The sequence below is a fragment of the Passer domesticus genome, chromosome 12 (genome assembly GCF_036417665.1).
Source record: "Passer domesticus isolate bPasDom1 chromosome 12, bPasDom1.hap1, whole genome shotgun sequence".
Classification (NCBI taxonomy): Eukaryota; Metazoa; Chordata; class Aves; order Passeriformes; family Passeridae; genus Passer; species Passer domesticus.
Genome location: NC_087485.1, coordinates 11,685,736 through 11,702,006, shown reverse-complemented (window position 1 = coordinate 11,702,006; position 16,271 = coordinate 11,685,736). Strand labels below are relative to the sequence as shown.

General features: G+C 40.1%; 1 long non-coding RNA gene across 2 annotated transcripts in view; it reads right to left on the bottom strand.

Annotated features, from left to right (window-relative positions):
* LOC135279146 (uncharacterized) overlaps window positions 1–16,271 on the bottom strand; it is a 185,884-nt gene that overhangs the window by 18,972 nt on the left and 150,641 nt on the right. The window lies entirely within an intron of this gene.

Here is a 16,271-nt window from a genome sequence, read left to right as displayed (position 1 = left end):
CCTGCAACTATTCCCTATAGTGTTAGCTAATGAAAAGACAGGTTTAACTCCCGTATCACAAATATCAACTTTAGTTTAGTAGCAGAAATGTACTTGCAATTACAATTCTAGCTAAATCTAGACATAATACACTTTCAAGATACATACCCACACAGTCTAAGTAGTCAGATACACTATCAAAAAGCTTATCATAAAACTTGAAATTGCTGTATCCTTTACACTCGTTGCCTTTTTTTCTTTCTGTTTTTTCTGTTGGAAGAGAAAACTTATGACTACACTTCAGCTGTCACCAGCTTTCAAGGTTATACTGATAGGAATGAGAAACATATTCCTAATCTGCATACCAATGCATTGAGAATGCAAAAGGCAGGCTTTTTGCCATTGAATAGATGATGATAAGGTCTTAAGTCTTTTGAATTTCTTGTGTTGTACTTGTATTATCATATGATTTCTTAAGCCAAGAATGAATATGTAAATTTCTTGCCACTGACTTGCTCCAAAATAATGGACATTACACTTGCACAGTGGCAATTCAGAGTGTAAAATTGATTAATATTTGTTTTCAAAATGACATGCAATGATGTATGGATCCTTTTACAACTTAAATTAATACTTTAAAGAGATGAATGGTCTCTACAGAGGATGTTAAAGTTCAAGCTGAGAAATTTGCATATTTATATTACAACCAACTGATAATAATTGTCGAAACAGAATGTAATGTGGTTCGTTTTTCATTTTAATCTGGTTGTACTCAAACACAGGACCTCATTAACTTCCAGCAACTAATACAGCATTATCAGTCCCCATAAACCAGGCTTGCCTTGAATTTATGAATTTCAAAGACTATTTCCAGTGGTGAATCGCTGTTAAACACTGGGTCAGTCACTAGCAGGTGAACTCCATGTCAGATGCTGTAGAAGCATGAAAGTTACCTGGGCTGAAGTGCTGGAGAATCCCATGGCCAGGTGCCTACTTTGGCTCCTACACTCAGAACCAAAACTAAGGTGTGATATAAACATCTTGTCTTTGGAAGCTCACTCAAACACAGACTGGTTTCCTCTGGATGACCAAAATCAGGACACCCAACTTTGTCCACTTCCTATGTTAGGCAGTATTCTTTTACATTAAAAAATAATAATAAAACCCCAACACAAAATGAGCAAGAGATTTTTCATTGAGATATAAGTTTTGCAAAAGGAAAATACATAAATTGTGATTGAGTAGATAAGCAAACTTGGATGATATTGAGGATACTACCCAAATAAATACTATCCACTTGGGTTTAAGTAACAGTAACAGTAGCAATTAGCAGTATATCACTTTTCTGAGGAGAGAAATATAAAATAAGCATGCTGTCAACATGTCTTGGGTAGCATTATAGGTATTCTTGTGGGTATTCTTTTACATTTCCAGATGTATTGGGAAAATGTACATCTCTCTAAGAATGAACAGTTAGCAAGAAACTTCACAGCTCTGTGAGTTTCTTGTGATTAAATGGATATTGAATCTTCTAATAACAATACTTATTTCTTTAGCTCACTAGAAGTTGATGGCTATAAAAAGAGGAAGCTTTGCTTACAGTGCACCACCTTCAACTGTTTTTCATTTTCCCACACTAGCATTGGTTAAAGGCTGGCATGATCTGTTCAAGAGGTCTGGTGTGTGGCTGCTCTGGTGGGATGGAGGAGCAAATGTGCCTTTCCTTTAATGCTGTAACAGCTACAGGAGCTCAGGACTCAAAGGGGATGTCTGACAGCTGGCAATAGCTGCAGTATGGATGCATTTGGAATCTCCAAACTGTATTCCTACAGGGAAGAGGATAACATTCCTAAACTAACTTCCTGTAGTCCAAATATTGTCTTTAGGCAAAGAACAGGGCACTTAGGTCAGCCCTATGGCTGCTGTGTACAGTATTGGGAAAATCCCAGGAGGCTGTGAAAAAGAGAAGGAACACTATAGAAACTCTGGGAAGAAAGTAAATGTGTACTTTGCTAATAAGAATACCAAGAATTTTTACTTAAGTGAATGAAAAGCTCTAAAATGTCAATACCTGGCTGTCATTATAACTTATTTCCTAAGAAGCCATCCAGACTTCCCATTTCAGCCTCACAAAAAAACTTTTTTATAGATATTCCTATCAGCTGACAAATCCCTGAAGGACAACCTGTTCCAGCCTGTTCCAGCTGCACAGTGATTGAACATTCATTTGTTGCAACTTTATAATGGGGCAAGAATTGACTCTTTGGATGCTCCTCACAAAATAAGTCCACAGAACAGACCAGGAAGATGCCTTGTTGAATTCCCAAATTTGTTATTGACTGAGCTATGCTGCATCCGGGCCACCACAAGGCTTGAAAACTAATTTAAAAAAAGGGAAGGCTGAGCAGTGAAACATCTTCTTCCTATCATCCATCCTATATGTTGGTAACTAAATGATGACTAAATAATTGATTTTTCATAGTGAAGGGTATGTACCTTACTATAGACCTCTGTAGTGGGACTTGTGCTGTAACATATCCACAACTGATTAAGAAAAAAGGAGGAGTGCATCTCCTGGTGGCAATTTAATATCTAGTACATTACCAGGACAGTAAAAACATGAACTGACTGAGGCTTGGCAAAGAATATCTGAGCAACTTGGTGATAAAATGGCCAAAGAGACAAGATGCTGACAAAAAGCAAGCATTGCACAGGTGGGGGGAAGGGAAGAGAAAACGATACCCCAAACCAGAAACACAGTATGGCACCCTGAATAATTTATTATCACTTAGCAAAGTGGGAGAGTAATTATGGACAGTAAACATTAACTCAATGCTTAGGTGAGGAATGGAAAAAACATTATTTATACACAGCATCCCTGACTGGTGAATACTTTTCTGTGTTTGATCTCAAAGGTGGTATTGGAGAATAACATAGAGAAAAATAATAATGACAACAACAATTTGGAAAGGTTACTGAAAAATTAATTGGATAAGATTCATTTGATAAGGACAGGAAAGCTTGAGGAAAGTTTTGTCAAGAGTCTATAAAAACACTCCCTAACATGGAAAAGGTGATTTGGGAATGAATGGTCACCATTTCTCATAGTACTACATCAATTAGGGAGCAATCTGGGAAATAAAAAACCAGCAGGTATGTAGAAATACATATCACTTTATATGTTTCCTATTTTATCAAAACCGACTTTTCTACTATATTTGGATGTTAAAATTGTGTGTGGGTTCAGAAGATGACTGGAGAAAATTCAGACAAGAAATATCCATCAGAGATTATTAAACACAATGATGCAGATCTAAACAGCAGCCCCTGAATTCCAGATTGCTGGAAACAGTAAAACTGCCATGGGGGAAGCTTCATGTCATTGCTGCAGCCTTATGCCTGCTTTTGCAGACATCTGCAGGAGCCAGTCTGTAGGGCTAGCTGCTTGCACAGAGCACTGCTGGGCTGCAGTGGAGTGCAGGAATGGCCAGAACTGGAACACAACCATTCTTGTCCTGCCCTAGTCTCAGTGAAGCACATCACAGAACATTTTGCTTTTCAACCCCAACAACCATACTGGCAATATTTTCTTACTGTAGCAAAATTCTTTGCCAGTGAACCAAGAGTTTTGTAGTACAAGTTCCAGCAATCCCTAGAAGGCAATGAGGGCAAGTTAAGCCATCAGAAATATATATTTACACGTGGAAATTGTTACTAATACTGCTCTTCTTTACTCCAGAGATGACTCCATTTCCACAGCCTTGAGAAACACATGCACACACACACACAGACACAGAGAAACAATCAATAGATACACTTAGAAAGCCCCTTATACCATGTTGTGCTCCATGGATTTTGATAATATCAATCATAATTGAGTTAGATAAAATCCATCTGACTTTCAGGATGCTGGGGTCAGCTGGGGACGCAATGCCTCACTTCACATCAATTACCACATGTAGTAAGGTGGTGGTAAGCAATCCCATTTGATAGTTTGCAGCTATAAATAATTATATGGCAATAGCAGTAAAGTTGGCTCTTGGGCACAATACAGAATCATGAATTTTCATTTACTTATATCTCAGAAGCTGTTAGGCCTCCTGGTTTGAAATGTGAAACCCTGATTAGGTGTATCAGTTTTTCTATTAATACAATATGTGCAGCTGGTAGGTGCTTTTGAATGAAGACTTTATACTTTTTCTTATTTTGTGAGAATATTTTCGTTACAAATATGACCACATGATGCACAAGGATTGATTAGAAATTGCTGTGACAAAGCAAACATGGTTTCAGTCTGCTTTATTATCATATTCCATCTTTCATTCAATTTAGAGTCTGTCCCATCTAAGTCTCTGCAGGATTTCAGTAAGTTTTTTGTTTTACATGCTGTAAAATAAATTCTCAGCAATTTCAAAACATCCAGAGTAAAGCAGGTTTATTAATCAGAAGAGTGGTGCAGAAAGGTTCCAAAAAGGATCAGATATTTTTTGTACTTCCCTGCTTTGGCTGGTTATCTGTCCCTTTTAAAATGCTGGTTTTTATTACATACTTTGTATTTTTTAAGAACATTAGTGAACAGGGGCAGAATGGACATAAAGGCAGATTAGGAATAAGGTAGGAGCATGCGATGGAGTTTAGCTGCTTTAAGTGTGAAAATCAGAAAGCACCAGGCTGAGGAACACCTAAGGAAAGCCAGACAGGTACAATAAGAACAGGACGATGGGGCAGAGAACTGGAAGAAGTACAAAGGCCAAGTCTTCCTAAACATATCAAGGTATCTCTATAGTCCCTAAAAATGCAATAGAATTCATTTGATGTTTTAAAAGCAATGTGGAAGTGGGGGCTGGGAAGATGTACAAAGCTCACCTGACAAGAAGAAACCCTCACAAGTAGCAGCTTCTGTCATGCACCCACCACCTTTCACCATGGATCAGAGAATGACAGAGGAACACTTCATGCTCTGTCCTAGAGATTTCCATGGTGGAAAAGGGGCTGATTTCACTGAGGAGCTTGTTTTGAGAAGTGAGTCTGCCATAAAGAGGGGTTACAGAGCACAGAACACTGCTTCCAGTTTGCAGAGTGCTGGGGCTGGAGGTGTTGAACAGGACAGGAGGCAGGGAAAACCAGCCCTGGGGCAGTGCCTGGAACCAAATGATGTGAAATGGGGTAACAGTGGCTGTGCAATACCAGGCAGGTTTTAACAGTCAAGAACAAAAAAAAGATGCTTCATCATCAAGATGGTGACATGGGATCTAGATTTTAGGAAAGTCTTGCTCTTTCTTTCACTCTGACCTGAAGACCAATTGTGAAAACCATTAGCATTTTGATCAGTAAGGAAAATCAAAAAATGTTCAGCAACCTGAGAAAGAATTAATCTAAGAAAAAGTCTTCTAAACAGGAGGAAGATTAAATGCATTAAGGATGTCATAGATATTTGAACAAGAGTCAATGATTTAAAGGAAAGGCAGATCACGTGCCAAAGGAACGCATAGTTGTCACTAATTCTAGATGAGTCATTAAAAAGCATTTGAATATAAAAGGGAAGGCTTGCTGTAGGATCAGGTAAGAATTGTGTCCTTAATTATGATTTGAGAGGACAGACCTCATTTTAGTAATGCAACCTATGTAAAAATTTGGCATCCATTGCTTTGGGAGGCCTAGGTCACAGCCCACAGAGCAGCATTTGCTGGTCAGAGAACTGGTATTTAGCAGCATGAATTGAACTGCAATCAACAAGGAGTCTGATTTGTGTTCTAAATTAGTGTTTAGCGGCATGATCTGAACTGCAATCAGGGGAGAACTTATAGCCTTTTCTAGGGGGAGCAAATGGATAATTTCCAATCTCATTACAGAAAATATTTGTAGCATCTTAAATTAGGTTGGAAAAGATCCCAAATTATTTTAACATGAGATCTATAGGAGAACTTTTTGAGTATGTTTTAGAGCAAAAACCTGCAGAAATTTAAAGGCTCTAGTAAAAGACTTACTCTTAGCACGCCTTTTATAATTTTTCACATTATAAAAGGAAAAACCTCTGAAAACCCATTGTAATATAACAAGTAGGTATTTTGTTGCTGTGTTTTTTACTCTATTCATTCATTTCTCTGCTCTATAGCACACTGCAGTACCTGCATGAATTGTTTGTTTTTTCTTCAGCAAACCAGAATGCCTCCCAGAAAAATTTCAACACATCTTGATAAGAAAGGTATATTGCCTTGTGTCATAGGCCAGTTTCCTGAGGTCACTGCTCAGAGCATATTTGCTCATAACATCAAATAATAATCCCTAGCCATATTCAAGAATGTGGTGGCCTTACAGTGACCCTGATGCCCTGTGCATCATCCCACTGGCACTGCTGTCCTTGTAACTCTGTCATCTATTTGATATTATACCCCAAATACAATATTGCACAATATGCTCATAATTTGATATTCTAATGATCACCTCCCATGCTGGTTTTGTACATTTTGTGTTTGTCTTGTGTTTTATTTCTTCTCCTATCTCAATCACAGCCAACGGTCACTGTGAAGATCTGGCTCCCCGGCCTGTTGCCATTGCTCTGCATATTCATGAGCAAAATCTTTCCATATCCACATGGCAAACCTTTCAAACTGTCATAAAGAAGAAATAATCACCTTTTCTTTAAAATCTAACAAAGCCCACCAGAGCTGTGTTCTTTGTATAATAGTTAACATTGTCACTAGTAATCAATTTATTTTACTGGTAAAGACAGTATTCTCATGACAAGTCAAAGACCTTTGGAAACAGTACATCTGTGCCTGCTATTTAAGCACACACAGACACAAAGAAGCAGAATATATTAGAAACAAAAAATATGTCAGCTTGTATAATGGTCCCATTGTTTGCTCTACCAGAGAGGGATTGTGCCATAACATATGATGCTGAATGTGCTTTTCTTGTCCTCCAGCCTTCATAATAAAGTATTTGATGCAAATACTCTAATCACATGGAGAAGATGCGGATGCTAGCTGTCCTTCCTTTCATTGCTATCCCTGCTGCTTCAAGAAATATATTTTTATGAATATTAAAAAACCCAAACAGCAATTTGATGGAATTCTACTTTAGTGTGTTACTTTTAATAGCAGGTGCTTGGTTCACACTTGGCTCAATATGAGCCCCTCTGCCAGACACTGGAGCTACATCGCAGCAATGTTCAGGAAATGGTACCTCTCTTGTGCCTTCTCCATGAGGCTGCTTAATTATTTTGAATAGGATAAACCAGAAAAGGTAAAAAAGGCACAGAGACCAGCATATGCCCTATGAAATTGTTTCACATATAGCATTGTAACTGTATGCAGCCCTTTGCAGCATATGCACTTCCTAATGGGTAGTGCCCACAATTTACAGAAAAAAAGTGGCTTTCCAGAGTGTAGGAAGAGGAAGAACAGGTCAGTTCATTCATTTATAACTCTTCCTCCTGTGCAGGGGAAGTCTTAAGTCTAAGGTGCAACTTCAAATCCACGAAGTGATCTTAACTAGGAAGGAGCATATTGGCCTTTAATTATGCTGCATGGACCACAGAATTACCCAGTGCTAAAACAGTTCCTCCAGTTCAATATTTCTGTTCCTACTCACTCATTTATCAATGCTTGATAAAGAACAGGGAACATCTGCCCATGAGAGAAAGACAAAGGGCAGGAATAACTTTGGAGAGGCTGATGGCCTGTAATAAGGACTGGCAGCAGAGAGGAGTCACAGGTCCACCCCAGCCACACTCCACAAAGTGCCATTTTCTGTTGACAGACAGCAAACCCCTTGGCAAGCTTGTCCCTTCCCTGGCTGTGCAGAGAGCTCTGCACAGCTGGAACCTGCCAGTTTTTCTGTAATGGGAGAAAGGGTCCCCCATGAAACAAACAGGACAGGGATTTTTATCCCAGCATACTTTGTTGTAGTGCAGCTACATCACATTTCTACCAGAAGCAGCAGCCTCAATCCTATTGTACCTAGTGCTGCACATCTCATGGTGTGGTGCAGGAGCTGCCTGGAAAACAGGGGAGTCTCCAGAGTTCTGCTTTGTGAGACATAAACATGCTCTTCCCAAGCTGTTTGGTAGGAATATCATAATGCTTCTCGGCTGTCTGGGTTTGGAATGAAAGGATAGAGCAGGTAAATACTCTTCTGCTTTCCCTTCCTGGGCGCCCACTCACAATTGGGCTGTCACATGCATGCCTACATGAGTTGTATTGCATCCACTGAAGCAGCACATGGGGCTTTAGAAAATCAATAGCTTCCATGTTATATTATCAAATTTCATACTTTCTTTCCTTATGGCAACCAAGGAAACTTCATGTGTGTGTGAGTCAGCCATTGCAGAAAGCAATAATGCATCAAAATCAACATTAAAGCAGCACTAGTTAAGTGAAATAGACCAAATATTGCCTGCTGCAGCATGCAGCCAGTATGAAACAAGCAGAAATAAAATCAGAGACACAATTAAAAAGCTCTGTTAAAGGTACCTGATATTGTGCACTAGGTCCATGTGGCCATTAAGGTCTGGCACGAGCAGAAGGGGCCTGCAGTGGTTTGTGAAAGGGATGGAGCTCCTTGGGACTCATTAACAACCTCAGCAGCCCTTCCCCCAGACACCGGGCAATGTAACAGAATTCCTACATCTCAAAAGCCCACTCTATAAACAGAGATGAAATCTGAATATTCAAACCTCCAGCCCTCCTGCTGAGCACAGCTGAGCATGCTGCAGCTCAACTTCAAAGCCAGAGAGTCATGAGAAAGGAAGCACAGCCTGGTGGCACTGGGGACTGGGAGCTGGTGCCTGGCTGGGCTGGATGGCTCTGTGTGTGTGCTGTTAAATGTGCTGTAATGTACACAGCACATCTTCACCTTTGCAAAAACAGGCTCAATATTTGGCTTTTCTCAGGGTCAAAAGCACCTAGTTATTACTCGACTGCTAATTTGCATTTCAAAAGGCCAGGCCAGCTCTCAATATACCACTGCTTTATTATAACTTACTGTGGGTTGGATAATAATTTAGGTTTGCAGTGAGAGCAGAGGTTATTTTGTGCTGGGGCCAGGTGCTTCAAGCCATGGAGTGTCTGAATCCTGGGGCATGTGGCTGGGACCATGCACACCAATCCCCATCACCAGGTCTCTAAGCTGCTCCTGGCCAAGGATGGAAATTCTGATTCCTGGGGCACAACAAGAGTCAGGCTATACTACAACAGCCAAGATTCGTGATTTAAAAAAAATTTCATGGATTTGGAGATTCAGTTGTAGTTCCCTGTGTTGCTCAATTTTGAATTTGCATCTTCTGCATGCCTAGCATATAATCAAACCACTGGCAGTTCAGAGGATCACTATCAGTGGTAGGTCCCTCAAAACTTAACACTGTTCTGACTTCCCTACTCCTGTCCCAATATTCACTAAAACAAAAGCACCCTTCCTCCAAACCATTTCCCAAAACAGAAAGTTTGAAATTTAGACTGGAAGAAAGTAATACCCCTTTTGAGGGAGCAGTACAAGAAGATGCATTGTCTTACTAGGGCTTCTGCTGATGCCCAGGGACTATATCCAATGTTTTTGTCTAGCATTCCATGCAAGTGTCATTAGTGACACCTTAACACATTCAAGCTCACCTCTAACTCTGTGATTCTGTGTAATGAACAAGCATGAAGGAGCCTGGGGTGCCTCCTTGTGAAAGTGTCCAAAGGTGTGCTTGTAAGAACATTGTTTCTGTAGGAGTGACCAGAAAACTCCCAATTAAGGAGGACACTGTGAAGAAAACTATTTGTCTGTTCTTTATGACTTAGCATTTTTAAATTGCCTAATTGCAGTTGTTGAGGTTTGTGCTAGGATAGTTCACAGCCTGCAGTGTTTGAAATGAGACATGTACCTGCAATGCAGCCAGACAGGAGCACTGCTGACATCCCTGGCAGAGCTATTAGAAGTTCCTGCATCTGAGGGTAAGATCGATTTACCTTTCTTCATCTTTTGGAAACACAGACTGAACTGTAATCTCTTTGGTTTTGGTAGTGGATTTACTTGTTGCTTCTTTTATCCTTAATGGAAACATACACTTTTACCTTTGGCTCACTCATAATTTCTGTTTGCTCTCTGAGCTCTCAGACTGATCCCTCTTATGCCCTGTAATCCAGCACTTTCTAATTACCTCTATTGCAAGGCCCATTCTAAAAGGTAAAATTATAAGAGCATTTGTGCAATCTATGCCCAAGTCTCTCAATATGTCCTTGTCAGGCTGTAATAGCATCATTGCCTCTCACTGAGGGCAGGGCCTCTCTGAAGTTCAGATGGTAGCAATGGAAATGTGGGCTGGTAACTCATTGATAGGTTCCATTTTTCACTGTCACTGGAAGCATTTTTATTAAGCAGGTATGTTAAAAGTGAGAGGTTTTCAAGAGCATGCCATGAGGTGTGTTGCAGTTGGGAAAGCCATCTTTACACTGACAGCAGGTGCAGAGATCCATCCTGATGGGGATCTTAAAAAAAAATATTGATCTGAGATTAACTTTCCTGGCCACTGTATATCATATGCATGTAATCAAAACCTCAGCATGTATCTGGCAGTAAAAATATCTGGTTGCTATTAAATGAAAAGTGAGGTGATGATGAGAGATTTCCACAGTTCAGCATGTTGCTTATTGTTGGGGTCACAGGTTTGGAGCTGGAGGAGGAGGAGCAGGGCAGGAACATTCATTGCAGGCCCTGATTCTAAAAACTTTCAAACCTTGGTTTTACTTAACAACAAAACTTGTATGTATGAATTACACATGTGCACACTATGTGTGAACTCTGGCACTAGATATTTACTCAGTAAACTGCCTAGCTGGCAAACAGCTTTTAGTATAGCACAGTTGCACCTCTAAACTGCACTGAAAATTCCTACAATCAAGAAAGCTTTCTTATCATGTATTGTTTTAATGAAGAAACAACCAAAACCAAGATCTGGAACAAAGGGAATTGTATAACAAGAAGTGAATTGCAAATAAAGATTCTGGGTTGTGCCAAGAAAGAGATAGAGCAGCTTTTCCCTCCAGTTACTGCCCACTTTATCTGTTCATCCCACCAAGACTGAACACAACAAGCTGGGTGACTGTCCAGAGCTGCTCCTTCCCCAGCTCCAGCACTCAGCAGCTCTAAGGGAACTTTGGAACAGTGAACCAAACAAAACCTTCACCTGTTCCTGCTCTCCTCAGGATGCTGGAGGGTGAATCTCTCATTGTGTCCATAGCATTTACTAAGACAATAAGAAGGGAAAAGAGTGTCTGGAAAGGTGTTGGTGAAATTACCACTACCTAATTTATAGTGAAGCTGAAGCAGCTTTTGAGCTGATTAGTTACTTACATCATGGTTTGGAGATGATTAATATAATTATGCTCAGCCAACTGCTTTTTGTGCAATGACAGATTAAATATTTATTTTAATTACAAGGTATAAAGCAAAACTTTTCTGAAGGTGTTGTTAGTGTATTTGTAAAACATGTCTGATCAATAGCTCAGCTGACTAAAATTTGTAGTTAATTAAATTAAGAATTTATGACAGATTTTACTAATTCAAGACATTCTTGGTAATCCCAGCACATATTGAGTTGGTATGGAGAAAAGACATCCTTCTCAAGTCCCCAAATGAGCCCCAGCACATCAGGGTGGGACCTGTGCAGATGGGAAATCTGTCCTGCTAAGGACCAGCCTGATGTATGTAAATGTCAAGGCTACCAGTGCAGCACATCACTGGCCAAATATTTCAGCTTATCATGACACAAACACTTTCTCAGAGTGAAGATGTGAAGTTTAACTGTGTTCACTCAGTCCTAACAATGTGAGGCTATACTGGTTTTGTTTTTCCCAACCTGTTTGACATAAAACAGTGTTGATCTTTTAATCTGATATTCCAATATTTAGGTCTTTCACAGGGGAAAAGAGATAGGGTAAAATCACTTTTTTGATGCACATAAATTATTTCATTCTACATTTCCATAAGACAAAGACTTTGGAAAAAGTTATTAATTGCAGGTAAGCCATATCTGTGACACATCACATAATATTATTTCTTCAAATGCCTATTTTTAAGTAATATCAAAACTACAATGATAAGTATTTCCTTGTGAAAAGAGAGAAAAATTAAATTATGAAAAATAAATTTAATTTTGTTTTCCTTTTTTTCTGAAGAAAAAAAAATAAAAATAAAAATTCCTCAGAAGCTCTAAAAATTACTGTTCCATTTGATGGGGAAACAGTCAAACTTTCTTTTATAGACTGATCCAAAACTTTCTTTTAGTTATGGGAGATTGCAGGATAAATCCAGGCACATTTACACCCTGAAGCCCTGAAGGCAGGATGAGAACTCCAATGCAAATGCAGAATATATCCAACTGGTTTCTGCAGAGTTATATTTCTAAGGTACACAGAGTTATATTTCTAAAGTATTTCCTGTGTTGTTGAAGGGTGTCTCTACAGCCTCATCTAGCTGTTTCCAGAGAGAAGGAATTGCTGGTTATTACCTGACTTGTGACTTGGAGTCAATTCTAAATGCAACTCTCATTTTATTGCAGCTGCAACTAATATTAATTATTAGGTACAAGTTAGCTATACATTTAATGACCAATTCCTTCCATATCATAGACTGTGGGATTTGATGAGAAATAGAAAATGCATTAAAATAAAGGATAATTCCTTTCAGCATTATTTCCCGTTTTAAAAGGAAAAAAAGGACCCTGACAATCAAAGTAAGCCTATTTCCCTTGTTCTAACAAATGAAACCACTCTTATACAAAAAGATGAATTAATAACTCCTATGTACCAGCATCAGAGATTGTCTATGGAAGAAAAAAATAACCCTTTTCCATTTGGATTGTGCTGATAACATTTATTTTTCTCTTTCCATCTGGAAACCCTGTGGGTATCATAAGAATTGTAGCCAAGCTGATTGGGGTCATGTGTGAGGGCACTGGGATCAGAGCCAATGTCACATCCAGCCCCCTGCAGCTCCAACAGCTCCCAGAGAGAGTGTAAGTACAAATCTGTGGCATATTGGGAAATGAGCTGGTCACAGCTGAGGTCAGTGGCCAGAGTGTTTCACACAGCCCTGGGAGCAGTGATGGGCTCTTAACCTGCAGCAGATATATGGAATGGAGTTCCAGTAGGGAATGGTGGTGTGTCCTGCAGCAATGATGCTCTAAACCTGTTGCTTTATGAAAATTGGGTGCAATTTTATTAATGAAACTTACATGAACCTTACAAATTGCAGGGAGAGCCTTCTGTGTTCAGCTGGCAGAGAAATTAGAACAGCAGATATCATGCCTCTGGTTTATTTATTTGTTTAGCTATTTGTTTAATATTGCTGAGAAGAAAATTAGAAGACAAATCAGTATTTTTAAAATAGCAAGACGGTTTTCAAGCTGCTCAAAGAAAGGCAAAAGTGACAAATATCTATAGTAGTGGGCAGTGGGTTTCTACACATGGCTCCTGCATCATCTTTCTGAGACTGAAAATTACGTGGAAACGCACTGTCTATGTGGTAACTCATAAAATATGAGCTGGTTTTTCACCCCCAGCCCCAGTCTCTGCTTTAGCTATGCTCTGCTACCACGTTACAAAGGCTGGCACAGGACCAGTGTACTGCCCCAGAGGAGACAGCTGTGTTTGTGGCCTAGACTGCAGCACAAGGGAGCAGAGAACTTGTGACAAACATCCTTTCCTCTAGAAGCACCCAAAACCACCATTAAAAATCTCTGGGGAGAAAACAGTGCTGAGTAGCAGATCCCTTCTAAAACTGCCTCAAAGAGCCCAACTGCTTTGCCACACCTGAGTGCCCGAGCTGAACGCCACCAAGCCCCTCAGGAACATGAGGAGGACATGTCTGAGAGCCCCCCTCTCACAAACTCAACGTTATGAGCAGAGTGGAACACAGTTCTGCCATGACAGCTGCAAGACTGGCTGGTGCTCCTGACTCTGTCTATGCTGCATATCCAGTTAGAGGAGCATTTGCAGTGGCAAAATCTGTTTCCCACCTCGGCCTGAGAGTGTTCAGTGTCCCTCGGAGTAGGACTGGCTACCAGAGAGCAGGAGCCACATGGGCTCCTCTTCTTTCCCTTTCTCTTGCCACTGAGATGCAGTGTATCAAATCCAGACCATGCAAATTCAGAGCTGCCTGTCTCCCAACAGGACTTGTGTCACAAAGATTGGATCATTCTCCTTGCTCACACCTCATGAACTGTGAGACAGGACAAAAGAAACCAAAGCCCTCCATTTATTTCTGCCCTCTGAGGACAGCTACCAACACGTGCTCCTCAGGGAACTGGAGCCTGTGGATGCCTGGTCCATGAGCCCTACCAGGTGTAGGTGTGAGATACATTAAACACAGGCTTTGCCAAGCTGGCAGTTGTAGGCACAGCAAACTGCCCAGTGTCCCACTAGCAGCAATTATGCACAGCTTTAAAAACATCCAAATTCTCAATAGTATTAGCTACAGTGATGCAAAGATGCTTTTACTGAGATGGAAATGAATGGGTGTGTCATCCTGCAGAAGGAGGCATTTATCTAATGAAAATAGTTTAATAGCTTCAATTGACAGTGAATTCTCTGGGATAACAAGTCTGGGTGGCTGGTAGCATCTCCAGAGAGGGTTCTTCCAAATTAATCTTGTCACCAAGCAAAGAACTACAATTCAACTATTCATCTTTCTAGAGATGAATGTTTTCATCAGATCCATGTTGGCATAGGATGCACTTAGGTCATCTGCTCTGCCTCAAACCCAACCCTGAAATTAGTCAGTGCTTTTAAGATGCTCTTTCAAAAAAAATCTGTTACGTGATTGTCACTTTACAGTTTCATACATGTGTCTGTAAACACATGTGTGCATTCTTATAAATATAAGAATATGCATACATACATACATATGTATATGTGTGTGTGTGTGTGACAAGAAAACAGAAATTAACATCTGTGCTTTAGTTCAACACCTGTGCTTTTGCCTCCCTGAAAATAAAAGTTTTTTCCTGCAAGAGCAAATCACTCTTGGATCTTCCTCCACATCAGCAGCACCATCAGCAGCAACCCTGCACTGTTACACCTCAGTGCTTCAATAGATGAACATGTCTCCTAGTGAGAAGTCCAGTGCTCTGTTATTCAAAGCCAGAGTGTTGTTAGTCACATGCTCTCACCTTGCAAACAACAGTAAAATCAGTAGACTGCCCTCAGAAAAATATTCTCTCATTCTAGCCTCTTAAACTATGTCTGAACTTTAAATTGTGCTTGGACTGCAAAACTATATATATATTGCGTAAGTTGAAAAATTCCTTACAGTGTTTTAAGATTTCTTTATAATAAATCAGGTTCTAATTCAAGTATTTATTTCGCACTGGATCTGCATGTAAGGTTAAGAGAGCTGGCACATAGGAAATGCAATATAGTGTTTATTGCCTGATTCCTGGCTTGTAAAAGGAGATTCTAATGGGAGCATCATGAACTTGAAAGTGAGCATGGATACCATAGGTGTCCCTGCTCACATAGGTACTGGAGCAGTGCTGTTTCACTGTGTTCATTTGGTACACCCATTTCATAAAAATAGCAAAAAGCCAAGAAATGACAAGGGCCAAAAAATTTTTCACATGCATGAGCCAACCATTCAACTTCAGCCTATTAGGGAAGTTGGTCAGCACAAATGTGATAAACTTCAAAATTTAGAAATCCTATAAATCAGAGCAGAAATTCTTCTGCCAAATTTTACTGGTTTAGAACCAAGAAAGACCCTCTGAACAAAAAAATGTTTGGATGATTTACTAAAAGTTACTCCTTCTCCTTCAGCTTAGATGGATAAAATAACAGTGATAATACAATTTGCTAGGTATTTTTCAACTGACAGCAAGCTTTTTAATACAAGTTTTTTGTTTTCCCTGCTTATAAAATTCCTCTCACAGTTATAAGACATCTCTCTGCAGATTATGGGAAATGACTTTTTCTTCCTGGGAAGACAGCAGCTTCAATGATACCAGTGATTTAAAAATTTTCATTTTTGCAGCTTGTGGTATAACCATAAAAGAAGAGATAGAGGCCTCTGAGGGGAGTAGCACCAAGTCAGCTTGCAGTGGATGAAACTCCCAGTAACATGCTTTGGGTTCCTGCTTTTAGCAGCTCTCAGAACCAATGTGATGACTCCAGTAAGGGACTGCTGCCCTCAGGACACCATGCAGCTGTCACAGCCCTGCTGCTGGGAGCAAATTCTGCCCCACTCTGGGGGCCCAGCTGTGGCAGAGCTGTGCTCTGGGCTCCCTGCACTGGCCAACACACCCAGGAGAGCCA